Here is a 12,368-nt window from a genome sequence, read left to right as displayed (position 1 = left end):
GTGTGACCCAGATACAAATCTAGGTGTGGCCCGCATATCCTGAAAGGTCTAAGGGAAGTCAAAGAAAGTGAAAGCCAGCGATTAATGCAAGTGCAAATTTCTTCAAACAAGTTTTTGGCTCTCCTCCTAAGAACCAGTGGGAGGGAGTAGTGCATGCTCCAGGGAAGCCTGAGGGGTTTTTAAAAAAGGCAAATATCATTATTAACAATTTTAAAATGGTCCAATTACTTCTCATTAGTTTTAAGATAGAGATCAAGGCCCTTGAGATGAGCTAGAAGGTCCTAGATGATTTATCTACCCTCAGTTCCCACCACCCCTCCCGCCACACCCCTAGCTCCAGCCACACAGACAGTTTAGCTCTCCCCAGTGCTCTCTGGGGGCTTCTATAACAGGCTCTTCTCTCTTTCCTCCCATCCCACACTCAGGTGTCAGCCTAAAGTCATTCCCTCACGGAGGTCTCCATTAGATTAGGTCTTCCTGTTAAGAACTTTCATTATGACCTAATTAGGTAGCACTTATTATCATTGTAATTATATAGCCAGGGGTATATTTAACATCTCTTCAACTTACTAGACAGTAAGCACTCTGAGTGCAAAGTACCAAAAGCCTCTAAAGTGTATTATCATTGAGTATGTTATCTTTTAATCCCGCCAGGTGGTAAGGACTGGGACAAATCAGACTTGAATTAAGGGTGGGTGGGGAGGGGAGAGAATGACAAAACCAGATTTGAAGTTTTATTCCAAAAAACTTAAAATGGTTGCAGAATAAAGAACATAGAGAATGGAATTTATTTGGTATTAGAGTGGATATAATGATGATTTGGGGTTTATGGTTTGAGTACCTGGAGGGGAGCACCATTTACTGGGAAGGGAATTGTAGGAAGGAAGCCAAGTTTGAGTGAGGGAAAAGATCATTAGTTCAGTTTTTCTTTATTGTTGAAAGTATTACATATGTCCCCTTCCTCCCCCCCCCTCCATTGACCCCTTCTAGCCTGTCCCCACCTCCCACCCCAGGCCTTCATCACTTTATTGTCTGTGTCCATGGGTTATGCACACAAGTTCTTTGGTTAATCACTTCCCACGCCCTCCCCCTCCCTCCCCCCCCCCCCCCCCCCCGCCTTCCCTCTGAGATTGCACAGTCTTTTGAGCATAATGAATTCAGGGTGCCTCTGAGACATCTGGGTGGAGATGTTAAATAGAGAGTTTATTGCACAGTTCTAAGTAGTCTAGGTTGAAGACGGGAAAAGAGGGCAGGAAGGAGGTTAGGAGAGTGAAAAAGGTTGAGTATGATGGAGAATGGAGAAAAAGCTGACCAGGCAAAGGTGTTGATAAGATACATATTTGAGACAGTTAAGACTGAGAAATTGGTGAGTGTTCAAGGGGAAGTGATATAGCTGCTTTTCTACAACACTGAGGTTTGCCAGGGATGTATTACAAAAATACAATAGAGAAAAGTAGCTTCTAAAATATTGAAAAGAAAGTAGCTGATACGACCAGCATAGTGACACTAGGATATCACAGGGCTATTCTATGTCATATGGAAATAATTGTAATTATGTATTTTTTTAGCATCAAACATAGTTACATGAAGTATGCATTTTTGTTTAAATCAAGCTACCACATGAACATAGCTGAGTAACATTTTAAAGTTTTCATCCTTCATTCTAACATCAGACTCAAGAGGAAGCCTAACTTTCTTGTCTCCTATGGATTCATGTGCCCCCAGAATTTAAATTTACAAATAATAGTTTTGTGTAGGAATTAGGAGGCAAATAATACATTTAGACATAGGAGATGATTTATTACTAAAAATAAAAGTATTTGTTACATGCCCAGCCAGTGTGGCTCAGTGGTTGAGCGCTGACACATCGGTTTGATTCCCAGTCAGGGCACATGCAGGTTCGATTCCCAGGAGGGGGTGTGTAGTAGGCAGCCGATCCATGTTTCTATCTCTCTCCCCCTCCCTTCCTCTCTCTCTCTCAAATCAATAAAAGCATTTTTTTAAAAAGTATTTGTTGCCCTAATCGTTTTGGCTCAGTGGATAGAGCGTCGGCCTATGGACTGAAGGATCCCAGGTTCGATTCCGGTCAAGGGCATGTACCTTGGTTGCGAGTACATCCCCAGTGGGCGGGGGGGGGGGGGTGCGGGAGGCAGCTGATCAATATTTCTCTCTCATGGATGTTTCTAACACTCTATCCCTCTCCCTTCCTCTCTGTAAAAAATCAATAAAATATATTTTAAAAAAGTATTTGTTACTTTTGTGTTGCTAAATCCCAGTCAGTTCTTGCTAGTTCCTTCTTAACCTTCCATTCTCAGTGCTGGAATGCTCCCCTGCTCAGTCCTTGGACCTTCTCCCTATGGATCCACGCTTAGGAGCACTTCCAGTCTCAAGGCTTATCTGTTTCTAGCTCCCAGATTTCCATGTCTAGTCTGAACCTTTTTCCTGAACTCGACTCACACATCCTGCCTCATCAACTGACCACTGGATATCTCCATGTGATGTCTAATGAGCATCTGAAACTTATTTAGCTTGTCCAAGCATGCACTCGGGATATCCCCTTTCTAACTGCTCCACAGTCTTCCATCTTAGTAACCTGAAACTACAATCCTAAACTCACTTAGGCCAAAAATTCAGTGATCCTTCACATCTTTCAGCTAATTAAGTCCAAAAGGGTTTGGTTCATCAGGAAATCTTTATGCCTACATTTTTAAAACCTACCCACAATCCATCCATCAATCAAGCAAGCAAGCCAGCAGCCAAGGAACCTATCCAGCCAGGATCCCGACTAGTCCAAGTCAGTATTAATTTTTCACCTAGTTTATAGCAACAGGTGTCTAACTGATCTCCAATGCTGCTGCTTTAGTCCTTTGTGGCCTCAACAGCAAAGGAATGATCTTGGCATTCAATTCATGTCACTCCACTCCTCACAGCTTTTCAGTGGCTCCCCTTTTCCCTCACAGTAAAACCCAGTGTCCTTGCAATGGTCTTCAAGGCTCTACAGCATTTGCTCCTTCTCTCCTCCCACCCCGCATCGTATTTGATCCTATTGCCTGCTACTCATGCAGTGCACTGCACTCGGCCAAACTTGCCTCCTTGCTGATCCCGGAACACGCTAGCTGTGCTTCTGCACTGGCCTTCACTTGAGCTGCTCCCTTTGCCGGGAAGGCTTTTGCCCCAGAGTGGATTGGCTCATCCCCTCATTTTCTTTCAGATCTTGCATAGTTAGCTTACCTAACTTAAACATCAGATACATACACACATACATGTATTTCTTATTTCCATTTCTGCTTTACTTTTCTCCTCAGTTCTAATCACTAGCATACTATATGTTTGCATTTATCTTACTTATTGTCTTCTTAGCCTACTAGACTGTAAGCTCCATAGGGATTTTTATCAGTTTTGTCCATGACGAATCCCAAGTATCTAAAACAGTGACTAGCATATAGCAGATACCCATTAATTATTTGATGAATTTGATGTATTTAATACACATGTGAGTTATTCTGCTCAGAGAGGCATACACTTATGACCATAAAATAGGAAAAATAAGACAGTTGGAACAAAGAACTGGCATAACCTGTGTTTATACATATGTCATTACAGGTAAGTTTACCTGGGAAGACCTGCTTAGTGAGTCAGATATTAGTAAGTAAATTTTGAGCAAGATGCTCAAAAGTATTACAAATACGACTTTGAGAGAATAGTACTATGACAGGGAGGATGTTCCATAATTATTTGAAGAAACCAGGCCTATTAGTTGACAAAGCATGAAAAAGGTTTTGAGTCAAGTAACACATACATTACACTTTAAAGGAGGCATAATTTGTAATCCTAGTCTTATTCCCTTCCTATTCAATTTCATGGTTTCAAAATTTGACTTCTGATCTGCATTTGACGTCAATATTTTTATTAGCAGCTTTTCCAGTTGTTTTTGTTTGTTATAAATATTTCTCTCTTTTCCGCATCCAGCACGGCCAGAGAGCGGTCTGGTTCCTGAGTAGGGGCTGCTAGGGATTGAGAAAATGAAAGAGACAGACACAGAGATAGAAGGAAAAAGCTGGGGCTGGGTGGGACAGCTGTCCTCTGACGGAGAGACAGAGACCCAGAGCCAATACAGCACAGTCTATTTCACAGTCTGATTATAACAAGATTAACATGGATACAAATGTTCTTGTTTTGGCAACACTTGCTGCGCCTCCATAGCCCGTTAGCTACTTAGGAAGGAATTAGGGAGGGCTACAAGGTCAGGCTTCACAAGGCTAGGAGAGCTCTGCCCTCCAGGCTGGGACTGGTTTGTGGCCCTGCCACAGGTCAGCCCGAGGCTTGACCCTAGAGCGGCTCCCTAGGTTTGTTTTTTAATTTGTATTGATTGCAGTTTCTCTCCCTCCCTCGCTCTAAAATCAATGAAAAACATATCCTCAGGTAAAGGAAAAAAAGAAAGTTAACTTAAATGAATTTTTAAATTATTTTGACATTGAGCCGAGTTTGGCTTGGATGGCCTGTGGACCAAAGGGTCCTGGGTTGGATTATGGTCAAGAGCACATACCTGGGTTGCAGGCTCCTCCCTGGCCTGGGCCCTGGTCGGGGCTTGTGCAGGAGTCAACCAATCAGATGTGTTTCTTTTGAGTGATGTTTCTCTCTTTCTTTCTCTCTCACTTCCCCTCTCCCTAAAGAAAAGAGAAAAAGAAAAAAAAAAAATCAGTGGATTAACAACAACAAAAAGGAGGGTCCTGCAAATAGGTCCATCTCTGCACATATTCACTCATTTTCTATTCTTCTGTTTCTAGTTTCTTCCTTTAGCTCATTAAATAAACAAAACTGCTTAAATAAGGTAACTGATCAAATAAAGCCAGGCTTTACATGAATACTCAATTCGATGTAGCATAAAATCTAGGTTGAAATTGCTGCAGATCAATGGATCAACTTGCAGAAAACATTTTACCAGTGACTGGAGATATTTCACAGACAACAGCATTAAATATCAGGGAATCACATGGTCCTACAGTTTTTTCGTTTTGGTTATCTTTCAATTTTTCTTATTAAACCCAAAAGAATATCTCAATTTGGTGCTGATATTGAGACAGGCCAGTAAGCCAGGACAAACGGAAATAGGGAAACTGAGACCAGATAGTTACTAGGTGTACCAGTTAATAATGTGAATCTTTTAATGTGAATAGATGGGGTTACACAAAGGTGACCAGACGTCCCGCTTTTGGCGGGACAGTCCAGATTTTTAACAATTTGTCCCGCGTCCCGCGGCGTTTTAAAAAAGTCCCGATTTTTGGAAAGAATGCACGACAAGCTAGGGAACGGCGGGAGAACATACGTTTCTTGGCGGCCATGTGGCTATTTAGCCAGGATATAAGTTTTATATTATTTTTGTTAATTTTATAATGTTAAACTTTAATAACAAATAATTGTTGAGAACTGATTATCAAGAACTGCTTATCAAAGTTCGCATTGTTGATCAGTTGTTAGAATTCGACCACCACTGTTTGGACTTAATGAACAATGGCATTTTTGGGGATTGGCAACCACGAAAACATTTTGTAACTGTCTCTCAGTCAATACACATCGTACTGCGAGCTAGTAAGCTAGTTAAACAAGTGATGTCATTACAAATCAGCTATTCAGATAATTTAGGTAAGTAATTTATTTATTTATTTCATAAATACATAAATTTTCTTGAATTTAGCAGACAGTACTCGTATTATTTATATTTTATAGTGGCGGCAAAAAGTCTAGCGCCGGCCTTGAAAGTGACACTTACGACTTAACGTTACGGCAAATTCAGAGGAAAAATAATACAATATGTTCATGTAATTATGTACCTACTTACTGTGTTTTTAAGCAATATGTATATAATAATTTATAATATAATTTTAAATTATTTTTTTTTAGATTTTTAACATAATGAGTAAGAAAAGAGGATGCAAATTCAATGATGATCTAAGAAGTGAATTTCCTTTTATTAAAAAAACCAAAAGCGATTACAATATAGACCAAATTTTTAATCAAGAACCCCCCCCCCCCCCCCACTCCCCAGGCCGAAACCGGTTTGGCTCAGTGGACAGAGCATCGGCCTGCTGACTCAAGGGTCCCAGGTTCGATTCCGGTCAAGGGCATGTACCTTGGTTGCGGGCACATCCCCAGTAGGGGGTATGCAAGAGGCAGCTGATGGATGTTTCTCTCTCATCGATGTTTCTAACTCTCTATCCCTCTCTCTTCCTCTCTGTAAAAAATCAATAAAATATATTTTAAAAAAAAGAACCCCCCCCACCCACACACACACACACACACACACCGGTCAATGGTGTCCTGCTTTACCAATGTTAAAATCTGGTCACCTTAGGTTACACATATGTTGATATATATGCAATTTGATATGTATGCTATTTTGTTGTATTGACAACAAGCTTCAAAACTTCATATGTCAAATTTTCTGAAGGTGTTAACATCATAGATATTTTTACGCTTAAAAAATGTCGAATTTCATGCCAAAAAAGGAGCATTTGCGGGAAGCTTTAATTCATTACTTTATTTTGAAGGAAAGTGCTAGTGACGGACATTACTTTGAATAAAGCACTTTTGATGTTTCTCTTGAAATTATCGTGTTTTATTTGATTACAAAATCCGAATTATTAACCAGTCAGTAATGAATCCGAATTTTTAACCGGTTGATGACTATCTTGAGATGGAGCATGTTCACCATAAACTTACCGAAGTATACGATGACTTTTTCTTCAAAATAGAGTAATGAATTAAAACTTCCCGCAAATGCTCTTTTTGGGGGGGCATGAAATTCAACATTTTTAACCTTAAAAATATCGATGATGTTAACACCTTTCAGAAAATTTGACATATGAAATTTTGAAGCTTGTTGTCAATACAACAAAGTAGCATACATAGTAAAGCGCATACATATCAACACATGTGAAACCCCATCTATTGAAAAAAATCCGCATCATTAACCAGTACACCTAGTATACAGCAGTTTGCAACCCTCTGGAAAAATCAGAATGCCAAGCAGTTGCAGCCATCTAGTAAATCCTATCTTCCCTAAACCAGGGACATTTAAGAGAAAATGGTTTGTGCTAAGGGAAATAAGCCAGTCAGAGAAAGACAAGTATTACATGATTTCACTTATATGTGGAATCTCATGAACAAAAACAGACGAACAAAATAGAACCAGGGACATTGATGCAAGCAACAGACTGATGTATTTCAGAGGGAAGCGGGGAAGGGCCGGAAGAAATTAACGAAAGCACTTATATGCACATATGCGTAACCCATGGGTACAGACGATGGGCGGTGAAGGCCTGGGGAGGTTGAGGAAGCGAGGGGAGGAGCTCAATGGGAGAAGAAAGGGGACATCTGTAATACTTTCAACAATAAAGATAAATCTTTAAAAGAGTGCTTGATTAGCACTTTCCCTCCCCAACCAGAAGGTAAATAGTTTAAATCAACCTCCTCAGGGGGACAGATAGCAGAAACCCAATCAGTGACATTTGCCAACCACACTCAAAGATGAAATTATGAGAATAAACCTCATTTTGGTACATCAGCATAAAGCTGATGAATGCTATATTGAAATCCTCCCCTAAGACCTCCCTTAAACCCCCAGCCTCTTCCTCCCAGGAGCAAGCCCCCCATTTGCCCCACACCTTCCCCGATTCTTCTCCCGCTGGGATGCATCTCCTAAACTCTCAGAGACCCTACAAGGCTTACAGCCAGGGCAGCAATGAGCAGCAGCAGTTCATCCCAGGCAAACCCCGGAACCTGTCCCCAAACCCCCTCCCCTTTTCTCTGACTTCTCAGTGAGCCAAGAAGAGCGGCCTAGGCCATTTCCCAGCCCTTCCTTGTTTCACTGTCCCCAGCTTTAATAAACATCCTCTAAAATTCACCTGGACTCGCATTGTGAAATTTTTTCTGCACTAAATCAGGAACTCGCATACTACCCGCTGGCCCTGGGGGGACCCCCTCAGGGCCAGGTCCCTTTCACTAGTTATGCCCTGAACACAAGGCTCAGGAAACAGCATTTAAGGGGCACCCTGGAGAATTCTGATGCAGAGATCCATAGACAACACTTTGGAAAACCCCGGCCTAGACCAATCCAAGATTGTGGCCAACTACCTCATTAGTAAAAAAATGTTAGTATACACCCACAATATGCAATGAGTGATATGGTAAAAGCAATGCACATACACATATTTGCTATTTTAAAAAATAATGCTTCAACACTTTGTGATATGACAATTTAAAGACCTAGTTCAGTTTATTTTGGTATTTGGTTTTAATGAAGTCCTAGCTAATAAAGATATCTCATTGTGGTACACAGATTCCAATGGAAATACACTATTGCTTATATTTATGACATCTTGATACTCATTCGGTAATTCAACCCACCAATTTTGCAAAGTTTTTGTTAAAATCTGGCTAGTAACCTTCTTTCCTGATGTGTCAGTTAATGTTTTGTGAACTAACTGGGAGATTATGCATTTTTTAATGTTTTTAAGAAATAGTTTCAAAACCCATTGAAATTTCTAAACAAATGATAAAGTATGTCTCCAAGTATTTTTAAGCGTCTATTTGCCTTATTATTACTTACAATTCTACAGTACATCTCCTGTATATTATATTTGTGTTCATCACCCCAGCTTTATTATTATTACTGATATTGGTTTTAGAGAGAGAGAAAGGGAGAAAGGGAGAGAGAGAGGAATATGGATGTGAGAGAGAAACATCAATTGGCTGCCTCCCGCACGTGCTCTGACTGGGGACCAAGCCCACCAGCTGGGTATGTGCCCTGGCAGGGAATTGAAGCCAAGACCCTTTGGTGCAACGGATGATGCTCCAACCGAGCCACGCTGGCCAGGGCTTACTTTTAATATGTCTTATTTGCAGGAAGCTTTTAAAGTCAAACTAGATAATACACTGTGTGGTTTTTCTGACACGAACAACCAATTCTTCAACAGCAACTGGATTTCCCATAATTTAATTAAATTCTGACACTGACTTCGGGGAGTTAACACAGACCCCACAGATTAAGGGCTCAGTCCCACAAGCCTGCCCCTATTAGGTGCCAGCTGCACATGGAGTGCTCAGGCTACCCACACTTCTGCCTGACAGACTACAAATTTGGGGGTTCCCAAGACCCCCTCCTTGGGTTCTTGCTGTAACAATTCACACAACTAAAAAAAAAAAAAAAAAAAACCCGAAAACACTGTACTTACCTTTCAAGGTTCATGATAAAGGATGCAACTCAGGAACAGCCACGTGGAAGTGGGCAGAGGCCAGGGGGCGCAGAGCTCCCATGCCCTCTCCCGTCGGACACCATCTCATCACCTCCACGTGTTCACCGCCCCGGAAGCATTCCGATTCTCTCTCTCCTCCCCCACGAGTTTTTAAGGAATTTAACCTCTGGACCCCCTCCCCTCCCTAGAGGTCGGGGTGGAGCTGAAAGTTCCAAACCTCTAATTAAGTGTTTGGTCTTTCTGGTGACAAGCTCCCATTGAGTCCCATTCAGAGCCTATCAAAGGGCCTCACCCTGGTTCACCAATTGGCATAATCTCAGGTGTGGTTGCAAGGGGGCTTTTGAATAACAAAAGCCACACCTATCACCCTCATGGCTCAGGAAATCCCCAGCGTTTTAGAAGCTCTGCTAGGAACAGGAAAAAGACCAAATATTTAAATTTTGATTATAGCACATGATACTCTGTATGGCTCTTAACCAGGCGCCACATCAATGGAAACGGCGATGTGCTTAAAGTGAACAATGGAGTCTGGGTGCCACTATTCGCTTCCACTTACCACCAACACACTCACTGCATCAGTTAGTCCTCCAATAGGGAAGAACAGAATCCCCCCCTCGCCAATCTAAACAGTAAAAGGGCTTCTTAAAGTTTCGGGAGCCGACCGAGTGGTTGAGAAGTTTAGAGAAACAGACTCAGAAGAGAGTAGATTTTAAAAGCTTTCTTCACACACACAAAAAAAATTTGTATGGGGGCCTGGTGTGCAATGGCTGCAAACAGCAGCATCCTTGGTAGTGTACGCAACCTGTTGCTAGTATGGGTTGCCATAAGGGACCTTGGATACAGCCCTTTCTGGTGGACAATCGTGTCTGAACTCATGCTGCCCCAATCTAGATTAAAAAAAAAAAATTGTAACCAGGTGAGGGGATGGATCTCAACTAAACGTACTGTTGGTAATCCTTTTGCAGCATATAGAACATGTCAGCTCGTTATGTGATTCACCTTAAACTTGGGCAATGTTATCTGTCAATTATGTCTCAATAAACCTGGAAGAAAATAAAAACAAAATCAATTTCCTTCTAGAACAAAAGTGACAGGTATACCCTTGGCAGGAAAAAAGTTCCCCACCCCTGGCGTAGGCGCAACAGGAGAGCCTGAGCTGGGCTGCCCTAGCTCTCTGGGAAGTCAGAGAAAGGGGGCCTTGCCTGGGGCTGCCCATTGCTCCCCTGGGTTGCAAGTCCCGTGGGCCCCTTAGAGTTTAGGAGATGCATGCCGGTGGGGGAAGAAGAGGGGAATGAAGATGGTGGGGGTGGGCGGGGAACGGGTCCCCAGAGGAAGAGTGAGAGCTGGGTCCTTTGTCTTGAGGCTTTTATCCCTCCCTTGCAGGCAGAAATCTTAGGGGAGTTCTCGGGGGAAGGTTTTAGCAGAATATGCATCAGTTTTCTAGGTGTGCTCCTTCAGGGTCGTGGTCTCCACTGATTGGTCAGTGTTAGGGCAGCGGGTTGTCAGTCATCGCAGCTGGTCCTGGTGTCACCCCCTGGTTTTGCTGCTTTTCTGGGTCTGGAGCTGAAATACAACTGAGGCCTAGATGTTATCTCTAGGGAGGGGACCTTCTGTATCTGCCCGTTTGGACACCACCTGCCTTAGTTTCCCCATTCCACTTGTCCTGGCTTGGTGGCCTGTCTCACTACCAGACCAGCATTAGATTCGACAGGTTGTGGGCTCAGTTCCACTTCAGATGCCAGTCGCAAGCCCAGGTTTTTACTTGTGCTTCTGACCAACTGGCTATAAATGGGAGCTTCTCACACCCCCGCTTCAGGTTCGATTAATTCGCTAAAGTGACTCACAGAACTCAGGGAAAAATGTACTTGCCTTTCCTGGTTTATTGTAAAAGGATATGATAAAGGAGGCAGGTGAACATTGGATGACAGATGCCTAGGGCCAGGGCTGAGGGAGTGGCTCAGAGCTTTCGTGCCTCCAGCCACACCACTCTCCCAGCACCTCCAGGTGTTCACCAGCCTGGAAGTTACCTGAACTCTGGGGATTTTTATGGAGTCTTCATCCACAGGCATGATTGATCATTAACTCCATTTTTAGCCCCCTTTCCTTCTCAAGAGAAAGCAGGGGGTGGGGAGGTGGCGCGTTGAAAATTCTAAACTTCTAAGCTTGGCTTGCTTTTTCCAGTGATCAGTCCTCATCCAGGAGCCTCAGTAGAACAAAGACATTCCTATCACCCAGGAAATTACAAGGGTTTCAGGAGCCTTGGGTGGGGAGCCAGGGTTAAAGAATAATTTGAGAACAAAAGATGCTCCTAGAGCTCTCATCACTTAGGTCCTAAGGAGATTACAAGGGTTGCAGGAGCTCTGTTCCAGGAAGTGGAGGCAGGAACCAGTTTCCATGGTGTCACACCTATTGGATTCTTCCCACCTTGCTGACCATCTAGCTCCTAGGCCTGCATCCTCTTCTAACCACGAGGCTCCATTCCAACCTGGTTAATAAAGTTAAGAATTCCATAGGCTCACTGTCATTTTCCTGGTGGTGATACCCAAAAGCAATGGGCTAAAACTCAGGAGCCCTTGTTTTTGGTTCAGCTCTGTCACCAACCAGCGGAAATTTGATTAATCTAATTTTCCTCTTTTGTAAAACAAGAGCTCTGACTTTAACTATCTTTAACTTTACTTCCAATTCTTTTCTTTCTAAATTGAGATATAATTGACGCATAACATTATATTAGTTTCAGCTGTACACATAATGATTCAATATTTGTGCTTTTTTAAAATACGTTTTTATTGATTTTTAGAGAGAGAGAAGAAGGGAGAGGGATAGAGAGATAGAAACATCGATGAGAGAAGAACATCATCAATCGGCTGCCTCCTACATGCCCACAACCTGGGCATGTGCCCTGACCAGGAATCGAACCACCACCTCTTGGTTCCTAGGTTAACGTTCAACCACACTGAGCCACAATGGCCGGGCTGTTTTATTTTTTATTGACTTTTTTTTTTTTTTTTTTTGAGAGAGAGAGTAGGGCGTGGGGGAGAAGGAGAGAGAGAGAGAGAGATCAATTTATTGTTCCACTTATTTATACATTCATTGGTTGATTCTTGTATGTGCTCT

At 42.4% G+C, this 12,368-nt stretch overlaps 1 non-coding gene across 1 annotated transcript; it reads left to right on the top strand.

Annotated features, from left to right (window-relative positions):
• The first annotated feature begins 9,974 nt into the window (after positions 1-9,974).
• LOC114227478 (small nucleolar RNA SNORA70) lies at positions 9,975-10,099 on the top strand. The gene has a single exon (XR_003613533.2). It is a non-coding gene; the product is annotated as a small nucleolar RNA SNORA70 (small nucleolar RNA).
• Positions 10,100-12,368: the final 2,269 nt, after the last annotated feature.

This window comes from Eptesicus fuscus, chromosome 9 (genome assembly GCF_027574615.1).
Source record: "Eptesicus fuscus isolate TK198812 chromosome 9, DD_ASM_mEF_20220401, whole genome shotgun sequence".
NCBI classification, from domain to species: domain Eukaryota; kingdom Metazoa; phylum Chordata; class Mammalia; order Chiroptera; family Vespertilionidae; genus Eptesicus; species Eptesicus fuscus.
Note: the sequence above shows the minus strand (reverse complement) of the source record. Positions and strands in the feature narration are given on the sequence as shown.